This window comes from Wyeomyia smithii, chromosome 3, assembly GCF_029784165.1.
Source record: "Wyeomyia smithii strain HCP4-BCI-WySm-NY-G18 chromosome 3, ASM2978416v1, whole genome shotgun sequence".
NCBI classification, from domain to species: Eukaryota; Metazoa; Arthropoda; class Insecta; order Diptera; family Culicidae; genus Wyeomyia; species Wyeomyia smithii.
The window spans coordinates 195,186,173-195,202,752 of NC_073696.1; the positions used below are offsets into that span (position 1 = coordinate 195,186,173).

Below are 16,580 nucleotides of genomic sequence, written 5' to 3' on the forward strand. Positions count from 1 at the left end.
AAAACCCTCTAGTTTGCCAAGCACCGCATCGACCTTCGGACTAAGTTCAGGTCTCGTGCTGCTGAAGTTTACCAGAATAACATTAAATTGAGGTTGTTTTACGAACGTGATACGAAAAGATTTTCCCCATTGTTCTATTTACTTTGGCAACGGAAGGTGATAAAGTTCAAAGATTTAAAAAGAAAACAGGTTAGGTTGATTCTTAAATCAAAGATTCTTGGTTCTATGAAGGGAACCCGGAATATTTTTCATATAACCCGAAATCAGTAATGGAAATTCAATCCTGGCTATAAATATTCAACTGTAATCGTATTCCTAATAAGCATAAATCATAAACCAAAAAGCAACTAAACACCCCATGCACTGTTTGTTGTAATTTTAGGAATGTGTTCCCAATGAATTGTTTAACACCAACGTTTATTTTCTTTCTTGTTTCGAGTATGCAATATGGGGTGAAAAGAGTGTGGTCTGACATTGGAGAACTTTTGGGGTAGCCCAATTGAACCAACTTTGATTAGACCCACAGAACAGATATGCAACTTCGAACAAAACTCTGCAGCAAATCGGTGCCCAATAGGGTGTCCCAAAAAATCGATGTTGAAAAAGTCAAAGTGCTCAGCCCACAAAAATAAAAAATATATGTAAAAACTTAGGAATCGAATAAATTTGAAAAAAGTGCAGAAGAGTGGTTTTGTAGCTTGAAAAAGCCATTTTTCCATAGATCACGTTTGGGCAACCTGAAAACGACCTTTTAGAAAGTCGAAATGTTCTACAAAAATGCCATAAATAACATTATCTTTCAATTTAGGGCTGAGCACCTTGACTTTTTCAACATCGATTTTTTTTGGGACAGCCTAGTGCCCAAGCTTTCGCATTCATTTTTTGCTGTTCCATCCTACATTGATTTTACAGTGCATCGTTTGTCAAGATATTCAGTTTTCAACTTGAGCAACAATGAAAATCATTAAAAATATATCTATATAAAAACCGTTGCACGTATGCGGGTGGCACTGTACGATTATCATGAAAAGGCACTCTCGCTATACCAGTACCGGGGAGAACAAAGGATTCTCTCGGCGAAAAAGTGGCAAGAGCTCATACAGTCCTTTTATTGAATGAATGGAACATTAGCTTAGCAAAATTGTCGATACTTAAAATAAAGAGATTTTCTCTCATTTTTGGTTCTTCAGTTGAACAGATGTTAGAATGCTATCATTTTTCTGACAAATGATTCTGCTTCTTCTGTTTTGCTTAGGAAAGCCAAAATAGTTATGCGCGCGATGGGTGCCAAGTTTCCTAACAATTGATCAAAAACGTGTCAAACTTTTGAACGAAATCCTGACATTAATTATAAATATGGTTTTTCTTAATGAGAGTCATCCGAAACGCAAAAAAATCAGTCGATAAAGTGTTGATTAGTTTTGATTTTAGATTCGCTTGGTATAATACTAATCGACTACTTTGAACATGGTTGCATAACAGGATCCATTAAAAGTTCAAATCAAGTTAATTTTCACCAAGACAATGTTTTCGTACATTCTGCTTGCGATACGACCGATCAATTGGAGGAATTACGTTACGAAATTGATCCGCATCCTCTGATATTCGTTAGATTGAGCTCCAAACTTTTATTTCCTATTTTCCCGGTTGAAAATCTGGGGTTCGTCATTAAAAGCAGAATTACAGGAGACAAAACCCCGAAGGGTCAAATTTTATGACAAAGCACATAAGGTAGAACATGTTATAAGACAGAATTAAATACGAAGAAACTGAACTCAACACAATAAGCAGCACGAGAAATAATCACAATGCAAATCAAAATAGATAAAACGACATTTTTGCAATTATGATAAACTGCTGTAGCCGTCAAGGTTCGATTAACTATATTTGTCGTGTTTCGCTGCCAGGCAGAAGCTCATGATGTCTAAAAATTCACTATTTTATTTTTTGTTTATTTTCTAATATATAGTTTGCCTCTTCATTTATCGGTCGACCGATTTTGTGACGATCACAAGCACCGAATTTCGATATCAACTGTCAACTCAACCAATACGAAGTCCCATACAGGCTGTAGGCATATTCTGTTGTACATTGTCAGATTTAATTGTGTTTACGGTTCCTGTGTCCGCATCTAAAATTGGGTTTGTACATGTCACGACATGTAGATTCTATCAAAATGAATAGCACCGGCGGGCACATTGTTTTTATCATATGTAACAATTTGGTTTCCTCTAATCTCTTGTTTGAATCACTGCTTCCATTCCATTCCAGGTTAACAGAGCTTAACGGAATTCGATGGTAATATGAACTACACGCTGCAGGAACTTTAATCCATTTGAATTAAAGTGTCAAACTTTTCCTCAACAGATGGGGATATTTTATGTTGGATTGCAAATGTAGGATTACGTTATTTTATTATCAGCAAGCATAAAAAAAAAATTTTACGGTGGGGTTTGTTTAAATTTATAATTTTATAATAATTTATCAATAAATTATTTGTGACCTCCCAAAAATGGCGACATTGCAATATTGACAAAGACTGATGATCATTTTTTTGTTCACACATGATTGATTATGACAAATATTATTTTGCATCGCTTCTTTTTCGGCACTATGGTACTATGGCTCCGAACAGGAGAAACGACTGGTTTGACGACGAGTGCAAACAGTTAGTGGAAGAGAAGAATGCAGCACGAGCGAGAATACTGCAACACCAAACGAGGGCGAACGTGGAGCGCTACCGACGCGCACGGAACAGGCAAAACTCGGTCTTACGGAAGAAGAAGCGCCAGGAGGAAGATCGAGATCGCGAGGCGATGGAGGCACTGTACCGTGCGAATGACACACGAAAGTTCTACGAGAAGCTGAACTGTTCCCGCAAAGGCTTTGTGCCACAAGCCGACATGTGCAGGGACCTGGGCGGCAACCTTCTAACGAACAAGTGTGAGGTGATTGACAGGTGGAAGCAGTACTACGATGAGCACCTTAATGGCGATGTAGCAGAGGACGACGACGGAGTGGTAGTAGATCTCGGTGTACGCGCAGATGACGACAGAATCCCAGCCCCTGACCTCCAGGAGGTTAGAGAGAAGATCGGCCGGCTGAAAAACAATAAAGCCGCTGGAGCTGACCAACTCCTCAGCGAGCTGTTAAAACACGTTGGTGAATCACTGACTAAGGCGCTACACTGGGTTATTGCCAAGATTTGGGAGAAGGAGGTAGTACCGGAGGAGTGGATGGAGGGTACAGTGTGCCCCATCTACAAAAAAGGCGACAAGTTGGATTGCTGCAACTACCGCGCAATCACGTTGCTGAACGCCACCTACAAGGTACTCTCTCAAATTCTGTGCCGTCGACTATCACCTTTTGCAAGGGAATTCGTGGGGCAATACCAAGCGGGATTTATGGGTGCCCGCGCCACCACGGACCAAATATTCGCTGTACGGCAGGTCTTACAGAAGTGCCGTGAGTATAACGTGCCCACACATCACTTGTTCATCGATTTTAAATCGGCATACGACACAATCGTTCGAGACCAGCTATGGCAGATTATGCACGATTAAGGCTTTCCGGATAAACTGACACGGTTGGTCAAGTCGACGATGGATCGGGTGATGTGCGTAATTCGAGTTTCGGGGACACTCTCGAGTCCCTTCGAATCTCGAAGAGGGTTACGGCAAGGTGATGGATTATCGTGCTTGCTATTCAACATCGCTTTGGAAGGTGTGATACGTAGGGCTGGTATCGACACGAGTGGCACGATTTTTAGAAGGTCTGTTCAGCTCTTTGGCTTCGCCGATGACATTGATATTGTAGCACGAACCCTTGAAATGATGACGGAGACGTACATCAGACTGAAGCCTGAAGCCGGACGAATTGAACTGGCCATAAACGCATCGAAGACCAAGTGCATGAGAGGAAGAGGTTCCAGAGAAGACAGTGTTAACCTCCCGCTACGAATTCATATTGGCGGTGATGAAATCGAGGTGGTAGACGAGTTCGTGTACCTGGGCTGGTGACTGCTGACAACGACACCAGCAGAAAAATTCGTCGACGCCTTATGGCAGGAAATCGTGCCTACTTTGGACTCCGGAGGACACTCCGCTCGAATAAAATCCGCCGCCGCACGAAGTTAACCATCTACAAAACACTGATCAGACCGGTAGTCCTCTACGGCCACGAAACCTGGACTATGCTCGTGGAGGACTAACGCGCCCTTGGGGTTTTCGAACGAAAGGTGTTGCGTACCATCTGTGGTGGAGTGCAGATGGAAGATGGATCATAGCGGAGGCGGATGAACCACGAGTTGCATCAGCTGCTGGGAGAACCACTCATCGTTCAAACGGCGAAAATCGGGAGACTACGGTGGGCTGGGCATGTCGTTAGGATGTCGGACGACAACCCGGTGAAAATGGTTCTTGATAACAACCCGACTGGAAAAAGGCGACGGGGCGCGCAGCGAGCAAGGTGGCTCGAGTAGTGCTGTGAAAATCGGCACGAGTAGTGCTGTGAAAATCGAATGTACCAAAACAAAGAGGGTGCCTCAAAATCATGATCAAAATTTTGTTTTGATTCCTTGAAGCGTTTTCTCTGTTGTTAAATCACAACTTGGCCAGATAGGTACAGTGAAAAATATTTCTGTTCTAAAATTTTTTTTATAAATTGAACGCTTAATCTTGAATTAAAGTTCAGAATTCCTGTTAATGTCAAAATGTCTTTTTTCATTCACGTGAAAAATTAAAATTTTAAGACTTCCAATTTTTATTGAACTTGTTTAGGTCTATCATGTGCATGTTAATAGCTAGTTATATGAGTTTTAACCTCATTTTTCCGTCTTATTAGAGATATTATAGATTTTTGCAATAAAAGGACATATACCTATATATTTGGCATCGCTTGCCATAAGAAACTCAAAACTGTGCAAATTTTGAGTTGTGGCAGTAAGGAATTCAACTCACGATATAAACATATCATATGCACTTTGCACTTTGCCGGAATATACCGTGCTTTTTGAACATAAGGAGTTATGTTTTATGTTTTAAATGGAACTTTGCACACGTATTTGACTTAGCAAACTGAGTATTTTCCCTAGGTGGCCAAATTTTTCATACTCAAGAGTAGTTTTGGGGCCATCCACATACCACGTGGACAGCTTGGGGGGGAGGGGGGTAGTGGAATGTCCACGGTCCTTACAAAAAAAAATTATATGGGCATTTGTCCAAGGGGGATGGGGGGTAATAATCGTTAAAAATCAGTCCACGTGGTATGTGGATGGCCCCTTTCTAAAAACCGCGTTAGCATTCCGGCATATGTTTTATTCAAAACATTGTAACTCTTCGTTTATAGAGGAACATTTCTCGCGTAATTTTTCAAAGCGACCTATCTAACATTGAGAGACTCTCTTTGTTTACTTTTTCTTTGATCAATAATTATGTTATTTTTCCATATTTCATAACACTCAATGCATAGTAAGCAAGACAGTATTACTAACTCTCGATAAAGAGAAGAAAGCTTAGAAAATATATATAATGACGACGTAATTAACGAAACAAAGTGAGAGAGGAGAGAATCTGTCATTGTTACTTAGGTCCCTTTGAAAAATTACGCGAGATTTTCTGAAAATGAATTATATGCCCAACAAAAAATGCTTTACAAAAAAAATTGTTTTTATTTTTAAATCTGAACCTTAAACAAAGCTTTTGAAAAAAAAATCTAGGACTGAGAAATAAAAAAAAAAGTTTTTATTGAAGGTTTACTTTAGAAAATAAATTCAAGATTTTCCAGAATATTTGTATTCTGATGATTTCAAAAGATTTGGATAGACATTTTCAATCAAAAAGCCCATCATAATACATTTCTTACGTGCATCTGTTTTCAAGTTATTACGTGTTCAAGTTTAGAAAGTTTAAAAAACAACACTATTTTTTTTATTAATACAAAGCAAGTATGCTGTGTCCCAAAGTGTAACGGGAATGTGCCCTCATAAAATGCCCCTGAACGGATTTAGTTTCGCAGGATTCAACCAATCACCAGCACGCTTTCACAGCTAAGAACTGGTGTAGTGTAGAAACATACGTGCCTAGGAGGGAGAAACGAATACTACACCCAAAACAGAGGGCACGCACATGCGTCGTTTTTTTTTTGATAGTGTGTGACTATCTTCTTGCTGTAACGCATGCATGACTCAAACGAAGTTTTAAGTAACATCAAGAATACTGAATGTGCAAATTTGTCTGACAAATTTTTCAAGTCTTTCTGTTTTTTTTTTTTTTTTCAATTTGCCGTTGCATAAAAGTTTCTTCGGAGTTTTGAGTTTATATACATTTGCGCAGACTTTCTGAAAATGTATACGAGAGCGTAACCTGTGAGGCAGATTTTTAGGGGTTTCTAGCAGTTGCAAAATTTTAACAATCCTACATCTTACTACTTTGTGGAAACAGGATCAACATTCGACCGTGATGAAGTGATGAAGTATGTTCGAAATTCTCACCCAACCCTCAATTCCACAAGAGCGCAAGTTTAATAATCGAAGTACGCTACCATGATTATTACTGAAAGCTTAGGGCCATCCACATACCACGTGGACAGATTTTTAACGATTTTGACCCCCCCCCCCTCCGTGGACAACTGCCCGTTTAATTTCTAAAAAAATTGTATGGACCGTGGACATTAGCCAACCCCCCCCCCTGGCCTGGCCCCTTATAAAATTTATTATTTTACCAAAACCAAAATATTTTGTAAAACGACAATGAATACAAAAACTGTTTGCCATGAATATTGTTTAAAGCAACGCGATACCTTTCAGTTATAACAAAAGTCATCACAAAAAATACTTTTTCTTCTTGGTTCAAATTCAATGACAGCTTATTATGAAATTCAATGACAGCTTATTCTTTTTGACACTCCCACAGCTTCGTATCAGTATCTTCTTCCCAGGTACGAGTCATGTGCCATTTTGAATGCATGCAATATGCACACTGGGCCAAGAATGGAATCTAGCAGAACGAAATTATCAGCGCTCTCAGGGTTTAACCAATCTGCAAAGTTTCTTAGTTTAGTTAGGGCTTCATTTTGGATGTTTGAATCCATTTGGAATTTAGCCGCGAAGCTGGCGTTGCGATTAAAACTTCTTTTCTTTACACGCTAGAGCTTTGCAGTTTTCGACAAAGTTGTAAATTTATAAACTATATAAAACTTTACAGAACATACTAAATTTCTTACTCTTCAATTTTCGGAGATATACGAGTTTTTATAAAATTTGTCTGAGTTTCACGTTTTCTTGTTTGTTCTTGTTTATGAGTTTACTCAATTTGATTTATAACTATTTTTTTCTACATAAAAGTTTAATAATTATGCATTTACTTTCGACTACAGAAGTTTTTTAAGCACAAAAACTATGACATATTGTAAATACACAAAAAATAAAAAATTTTTTGAATTTGTTATTTCTTCGGTTAGCAAGTCTAATACCATGAAACCATATTAAAAAAACGAAGATGTTTCTGTAATTATGATGGAAGTGTGTTCAATTCAAATGTAACCATAGTTTCAACTAGTACAATTGCTATGTATTTATTGCATGGAATATACGGTCTAACGCTCTGATTCTCTATCCAATAGATTTTCAGTTTGCAGGAAAGTTTTTCGGTGGAATTAAACTTTAATTTGACATTTAATTTATTTATTTATTTATTTATTTTCTTATTTGACCATCTAGCCATTAAGGTCATGATGGTTTTTCTGGGGTGGGGAAAAGCCCACTTGAGATAACCAAGAGTCAGTCTCAAACGGGTGTAAAAATCCCACCAGAATTTCGTAAAATAACATTTAACGATAAACATTTAACATTTAGCATTTAACAATTAGCATTCAACATACCACATTTAACATTAAACAATTAACATTAGCATTCAAAATTTGTCAAAGAGCTTGTCTTAGCCTATTCTTAAAACTATCACTAGAACTACAAAAGTCAAAATGGACATACAAACTATAAAATAAACTACATAAAGCTCTAGTTGGTTTATTTTGTCCGTATACAGTACGCTGGAAGTCAAGTCTAAAAATATCTGCGGATCTGAAGTTTCTAGCGGGGGCGTTTATGTTTATTTGCGACAAGATACAAGGGGCATCTATAAGGCCGGTCAACAGTTTACCAACCATAACAGCTCCAAATATTTTCCGTCTTTTAGCCAGGGTATCCACACCTAGTAGACGGCATCTCTCTTCGTAGGGAGGCAACTCCATCCTGTTACGCCAAGGTAAGAACCGAAGGGCAAAACGTATGAACCTAGACTGCACAGACTCAATTCTTCTGATCCATATTTATGCGTACGGGCTCCACACAATGACACATGATTCCAGTACAGAACGCACTAGCGAGAAGTATAGGGCTCGTAGGCAATATGGGTTTCTGAACTCTCTGGCGATTCGCATAATAAAACCCAAGTTTTTGTTCGCTTTTGAAACGATATGTGAGTGGTGTGCATGGAATGACATTTGATAGTCTAACAGTACACCAAGATCTTTAACTTCAATTGTACGATTAAGTAATTCACCGTTGATTGTGTAGTTCCAGATTATTGGGTTTTTCTTCCGGGTGGATGAGATCACGGAGCATTTTGTCACACTTATGGTCAGATGATTTTTGCAACACCAGTCGCAGAAAAGGTCAACGTACCTCTGCAGCTCCCGGCAGTCAGCAATAGATCTATGTAATTGCCAAATATAATTTAAGATCATCGGCATAAATCAGCCTGCATCCTAGTGGCAAACCCAGACAGATATCGTTGAAAAACAGTAAGAAAAGCAGTGGACCAAGGTTGCTTCCTTGAGGCACACCCGAAAAATTCACAAAACTGTAGGACTCAGCATTTCCCAATTTAACCGATAAAGATCGATCTATAAGGTAAGACTTCATCCAATTAACAAGAGGAGATGCAACTCCAAGTCTTTCAATTTTAGCTAATAGGATAGCATAATCAACGCGGTTAGTTCGCGATATGGCCGCATGGATGGCGCTTCGACACCAATTTCTTATTGTTACACGTTAGAGCTTTGCAGTTTTCGACAAAGTTTAAGATCAATCAACACGAAATTTCTGTTCCTTAAAATTTTGGAAATAGGTCAGAATTCGTGAAATGGATCACTGCAAATCGCAATGTTTGATATTTTCAAATAAATGTTAAACTTCAAGAGTTTCACCCGAAAAGTTGATTTTTCAATTGAATTTTTCATATTGAATTTGACTTAGTTTCCAAGTTGTTATTGTCATTTGAAATAGAGGTCAACGGTTTTGAAGTAGAATACTTCTCTCAGGAAGTTCGGCTACATAGGGATGTGAAATGAAAATCTAAAACCGAAAAAAGTGAAAAATATGTCCAATTTCAAATGCTAATAAATCGGTTAGTATTCGATGGATCTCCTTCGTTCTTGCAGCAATAGATTGGAAAATCTTCTAAGATTCTTCCCAAAATAAGATAATTGTGATTTTATTATTCACACTATTGTACTATTGAAAATAGTCAAGCCTTGTCAAAACGAAAAATTCGACCTCTGATTGGTCGTTATATACTTGCTTCCCAAGCACGGTCGACAGAATCATATACCTTGCAATTGAAAACATGCTATTTGGCCTATATAAGCGCCTGTTTCAGCCGGAGCCGCTCATAATAGTTCTAGACAGCGACAACAGCAGTCGTCCTTCCTTAGCAGCAGCACTAGCCCTGTGGTTGGTCACCACGTTTCAGGAGCAGCGCGGTTTTTCTCAGCGTGTGTCGCCAGACAGCCATTATTCCCCCCGTGTTGGGGCAGCATGAAGATTGCCATCAGAAAATCCAATTTTGGAAATCAAAATGCCTTTTTGAAGGCAAATAAACAAATCATTGAAAGTTAATAATTTTTGTCAACGCAAGCAAGCATTCTGTGTTGCATCCTAACAATTTAAATTTGTCGCACCCGTCTAATTTACTGAATGTGAAATAGCTTCCACAGTGCATGTTGTCCGTGTATCTTAATTCCCCCAATGTTAGGGCAGCTCAAAGGTTGTAATTAGCAACCGATTTTGAACCGCAACATGCTTTTTTCAAGGCAAATAAACAAATAATTGAAGGTTAATAATTTTCTGGCATCAACACAAGCAGACATTCTGTGCGGGATGCAATCAAATTCTGTTGTAGTTGTCTAATTTTCACTTTATTTAGTAAACCCCTCACTGTAGGGGCAGCGCAAAGGCTGCGATCAGCATAACCGACATTGAATAATAAACTGCCCTGTTAGTACGCATTCACAAAAGCAGTTAGTTCGACTATGCAGAGCTAATATGAAGTCGATTCAATCAATCAGCATAAACAGAATTTCGTCGTCTCCCAGCTGCCAAGTTGCAACATGATGCAACACGCAACAGCGAGCAAACGAAATCGCTTGATGTTACAAACCGCAATAAGATACGGGTTAAAACCGTTGCGTGTGTGAGAGCACCATCGGTGTTTATTCGCTGGATACACTATCTACTATCTACTGAACGCAATAATCTGCTTACATGCGACATGGGAACGGGAACATTTTCTTCAACCAAGCTGCACAACACGACACAAAACATGTTATTTTGTTGCTTCAATGAGAGTGCTATCGGTCCGGCTCGACAGAATGTTCACAAGAAATCATTTTTGTGCATCCGTGCTACGAAACTGAGGAAAAACTTTAGAAACTGAAAAAAGAGGTGGAGCTTATCAAATGATCGCTCTGAACCAGAATTAAGTCACACATATTTTTCAAGTTATATCATTCCACCACGTACGTAAAATAGTTCATTCCTATTTTTGCAATTTGCAATTGCAATTTTATCATTCGAACTATTGTACTATTGAAAACTCTTAAGCCTTGTCAAAACACAAAATTCGACCTCTGATTGGTCGTTATACCGCGCTTTCCCAAGCACGGTCGGCAGAGTTATGGACCTAGTAAATTGGGAATGCATCATTTGGCCTATATAAGAGCTTCATCAGATAATAAACAAACATTTCATCGGATATTAAATTGAACAACTGAAATTTGAAGAACACAAATGATTATTTGAAGAGTTAATATTTTCTCGTTTTGCGCTATAATCCAAAGTTAATTATCTTCATCTACATGCATACTCTGACTATTATTACGTGTTTGCGTCGCTCAGTGTTTGGCTACGGTCATGCAAAACGCAAATAACGGCGCGATGCGATTCGGCAAGACGAAATCTGTTGAAATGTATAGCTCTACTTCGCCTTAAAAAGAGCTGTAAATTTCACCACGGTAAGGAGAATCGCATCGCGCCGGCATTCGCGTTCTGCATAACCGTAGCCTTTGTTCCATTCCCGTTTAATGATGTCGTATTAAATGTGCATATTACAATTCGGCAGCACTTCAACTTCTCATTTGCACAAAATTTAAAAATATCCAATGAACTTCATTCAAAATATCAGACAAAAAGAAATTACAATACTGCCAATGAACGGTCAACGTTTATTTACTAGAAAAAATGACTGACACGCAACTAGCCAGGTTATCTTTCTTGTAAAAGTATTCTACTTCAACCTTGCGGTCGTGGCTTTGCATACAACCTTCTTGTGATTTTTTTTAAACAAGCATATCTTTAATAATATTGCATCGAATTTGAGGAAATTTTCATAGCAGATGCATCTTAACCCTCTAGTGCCCAAATTATTTCTTAGACGGGCTTCGTAAAATCACTTTGAATCATTATAAACTCATTTTTAAAAATTTATTGAAGCTTTTTGAGGTTTGACTGAAAACCGCATTGGGCACTAGATGGTTAAGTTGTAGTTTATAAAAATATTTTTTTCTGAGGAAAAATTATATTTTCAATAGTAACTATTGAAAACAATGTTTTGAAAAATTATGCCGCATCGCATATTCAAGCGAGAAGCAAACGAGGAGTACAATCATTGACAATTTCAGTTCTAGTTATTTGCAGAAACTCTACAAGGTTTGTAAGCTTGCATCGATAGAAATAATTTTTAGTTGCGGAGTGGTCATAATATGTTCAGTCTGTTATCCAACTTGGTGTTGAAGATAGTATACTTTCTGTCATCAACACTTCGCAAGTCTACCTACACACTTTACTAGGAAGCAATGCACAATTTATATAGTTTGGGAAGAACCGTACAGAACGCACCAACGAGGTAAGATAGCCCATGCTATTAACTTTGGTCATTATGGTGCACTTTTCGGAATGAGAACAGGAAAAAGCTGGGTGTTTCTCGCTTTAAAATGCTTGCGGCACCAACTTTGTTACCTCATATCTGTTAACATATTGTTTTGAATAGTTATTATTAAAAATAAAAAAATATTTTTATAACCTGCAACTTAGGATGCACCTGCTGTGAAAATTTCATCAAATTCGATGCATTAATTTTAAAAATATGTTTATTTGTAGGAAACATTAGACAATAGCCAATAACAACTTGAAAACCTACTCAAATTCAATAAAAATTAGAGAATGAGGTTCTCGGGTGACAGTTTTTGATGTTCATTTAAAACAAATTTTATTTAGTGATTTGTTTCACGAATTCTGATCCAAATACATGAATTTTTGTTGAATTTGTCCTAACTCCACGTTTATGTAATAATTTTGTGAATTACCAGATAGAGCTCTTACAAACGCAACAATACAACACGTATTGTGTCGTGTTGCGATTTGAAAGAAAAACAATAGAAATGTTCTTGTGTCGAATTTATTTGTTACGTGTTGCATATTGCCGATGTGCGACTGGGATAAAATTTTGTTCTTGCTAACGATAACTGGTGGCAGACGGAAGCATGAATATCGAAATTGTGCTGTGTGCTATCAAACTATATCCATCGTTTTTCAGGACGTTACATCCTTTTTAATGAAGTGTTGTGAATTTTCAGGGATTGAGCATTGTTAGCAGACTTTTCTGTCCGGAATGGAACTAGTTCCACATGTACTGCTAATTATGCACAGCATCATCGAATTGAGATGGACGACTATGGTTAAATTCCGTTGCGCATTCGCAGCGGCATTTAACCATTGTCGAAATTTGGGTGTTGAAATGAAATGAAAACAAAAAAATTCAAAAATCACAACGGCCTAAGTTGTATCGAAAAAAATATAAGCACAAGGCCACCGTGAGACACAATTGAACATCTCACTGATTGAATACTCATTGTACTTTGGTCATTGGTCCTTGAATGTTAAAGTTGTTGTATTAAAATGATCTTACTGGACAGAATCATAATAGCGTGCTCGGAAAATTTGATAAATTACCGGTCATTAGATGCTCTTGAACGTGTCCACTAATACGATAAATAAGTTAAGTCACCTATTGAATACTATTACGGGCTGACAAGTATTTCACCTGCTGATGACATAACTATAATTTTTATCAAAAAACTGTTTTTTTCGTAGACATAGTTTTCATTTGGAGTAATGCACTCATTGTAGCAGTCCTTTAAAATAGCCTACCGGGAAAATAGTCGGTAAGCTAAATCTGGCGAATACGGAATATGGGGAACCAATCCGTAGTACAATAGCTTCAATTTATCGGTCGTATCGTGAGCAGAATGAATAGAAGCGTTGTCTTGATGAAAGAGTATTACGTAACATGCGACCGTTTCTCTTCGATTTCTAAGGTCAACCTGTTTTTTTCGATTTTTTTTAAATTTTTTCCGAATTGTTTAGTACGAATCTTCGAACCAGCAAAAATCGAAAAAATTAATTGGGTTTGATCTGGATGGATCGGGGCAGTACAATATAAACCAAAAAAAAAACAGATTTAATATGTTGCGTTAAATCCTGCCATGTGTAAATATCCGGGTTCCAACAAATAATTTGAAGAAGGAAAACCATTGCCATGCCACGTAAAAACGTTCAACCTAATGGAACATCATCATGATTCAGAAATTGAACTTGTTTGCTGCACAATATTGGCTTTATCGAGAAATAGCATAAAACTAGCCATGTATGTGGAATTTCTACCTCTGTATAGGTGAATTGGGTTTATCTCTTGATGAATACCGTGTGCAAACAGTACGTGTATATTTACTTATTCGTTTTCAAAAATGGAACACTAATGATCTATGTCGCACTGCAGGAAAAATCGCACAGTTACTGCACCCGCAACGGTAGAACCCAGTGAGTAAGGCAAGAACGTGTGTTCTTACCAAATGCTATCCGTAACACTCTGACGAGCTGCAGAAATAAATAAATTGTCCAACACGACATAAATCCTATCTCGATTGCTGTGAAATGAATTTGTAGGACGGTAAAAGGAATAGCAAATTGCTTTTTCAAATTCCTGCTCCGGATGGCTTTTCAATCGGACTACCTAACTAAAGGTGTGGTTCTCTATGGTTTAGCCGCAAATAGGGTAAAGCTTACTTTTTGTGGGTGGGCAAATGAAACGTTATGCACAGTTAAGGTCATTGTATTCGCCAATCTTTATTTTGAACGCAACTTGGGGTGACAATTTCTTGATTAAAAAAAGGTTGCGGACGACTATGAAAAATAAAAGGTTGTTAACTCAAGCGTTGTTAAGTTTGCGTGTACGATATACTGAAGAAATTGAGTGTTACTTATATTTTTGATAAGTTTTCAGCCTCGCGCTCGTGAGATGTTTAAAAAAAATTTTAACAGTTTTTGTATGAGTTTTTCGACAACAAATGAAGGTTTTAAATATGATAAAAATGATTTGGGTTTTTGGTAATACTTCGTAATCAATATGTTAGATACATTTAAAGGTGTAGCGTGAGATAATTTATAGATTTGAGCAGTTACAATGGAAGCCAATCTTTACTAACGCTATAATCTTATTGAATCTTAAAGTCTCTGCTAACCGACGTTCGAACTTTACATACGTGCTACAGTAATCAAAATATTAGAAAGTCAGTACAATGCCGTGCAACATTGTATTGTATATAGTATGATAGCTTTACACTCGTTCTTTGTAATATCGTAAAAAAAGTCAGACCGAGCGCCACAAAGATAAATCTGCTCTGTTGAAGAGATTACCTTTCCTGAACGTCAGATCTGATCAGTGTATGATATGGGTTGCTTTTAATTTGGTTGAGTGGTCGATTCGACCAGTGAATAGACGACAGGGGACTCGATAGTAAACATGCTCAAAAACGTGATTTTCAATTTAGAAATAGAAGTAGAAGTAGCCAATTTATAAGGAAAATACCCTCACTATAGTATCAGACGTATTTTTCTTCGTTTTTACCAACCTAATAGAATTTAAATGTAGAGTTTGAAAACTTTTTTTTGTTAATTTTTCAACTTTAGAAATTAATGTTTTTTATATTTGTTTTTTTTTTTCTCTCCCTCTTTAGATTTTGAGTACTGATGCCATGGATTTTATGTCAACAAAAGGTGAGTTGAATATTCATTTATAATTATTTATATTTGCTCTATTGTGTGAGTATCTGTAACGCCACTGTAAAAAAATATTACTCCCATTTGAACGATATTATTACAAAAAATACACTGGGGTCTTTTTTACGCGGTTGGTTGTGAAAAAACGCGTAATTTTGAAACATCGCGGAAAAAAAACTCCATTCAATAAGAAGATCCAATTAAAAGTAATGGCACGTAAGTAAATATAACTTTTAAAAATGATATAAAAATGGTAACGAAACACACAAAATGAGTTTATAGTGCTTCTAAAATGAAAATTCATTGAAGAACATGACAATAACTTTTTTATAATATTTTTGCCACATGTTTAAGCTTTCGTTCATTAATCGAAAGTTAATCGCAACGATCCTGACTCGTATCGTTATACAATTATTAATGTATTTTTTTTCCTTCTTCCCGAATGAACGGAAATTGCCTATTATTTGATAATAACAGCAAATATAATAAAAATATGCATTATTTAAAATAATAAAACAGAATATCTTATTGTCATGATACGATTGATTTTTTACTTTATTCGATTTACTTATACTAAACTTATTTAATACCGCGTAGAAATAATCTTCCAAATCGCGTAAAAATAATCTTCCAAATCCGCGTTAATTCAAAAAACCGCGTAAAAATAATCCGCGTTATTGTAAAAAATCGCGTAAAAAAGTCGCGTATAAAAAAACCGCATAAAATAACCCGCGTAAAAAAAGACCCCAGTGTATTAAGTTAAACACGTCGTTAAACATAATGCTTGTGAAGTAATATAGATAAAAAAAATTCAAACATAGTCAATGTAGCTATAATCAGCAGTCTCGTGATTTAAGATTCTCCTATCCTTAGACGACAGCACGACGACGTCAAGTTAAATTGTTGATTCAGGATTCCAGCAGAAACTGAAACTTCGTCAGCACCTGTGACGGAGCACCGGTAGAAGCAACATCGTTAGTGTTTCTCATTTTCACCATCATCATCTGGCGAAGAAAAAAAATTGCAAAATTGGACCGATGGTTGTGTTCGAAATGACAGACTGTGCCCTTGGAGAAACTACGTGACTACGTCGAGTCGCAGAGCATATCTTGAGTTAACGCTAGAAACGGTGCCACTACCTTGATATTTTTTCAAACTAATGACACCGTTGAAGGACGATTTATCATCA

The 16,580-nt window shown here is 37.2% G+C and overlaps 1 protein-coding gene across 2 annotated transcripts in view; it reads left to right on the plus strand.

Annotated features, from left to right (window-relative positions):
• Positions 1-16,580, plus strand: part of LOC129732631 (uncharacterized) — a 272,761-nt gene that overhangs the window by 182,577 nt on the left and 73,604 nt on the right. For both annotated transcript variants that reach the window (XM_055693652.1, XM_055693654.1), the window contains exon 3: positions 15,349-15,388. The gene's annotated coding sequence lies outside the window, so the exon portion shown is untranslated. The remainder of the gene's footprint in view (positions 1-15,348; positions 15,389-16,580) is intronic.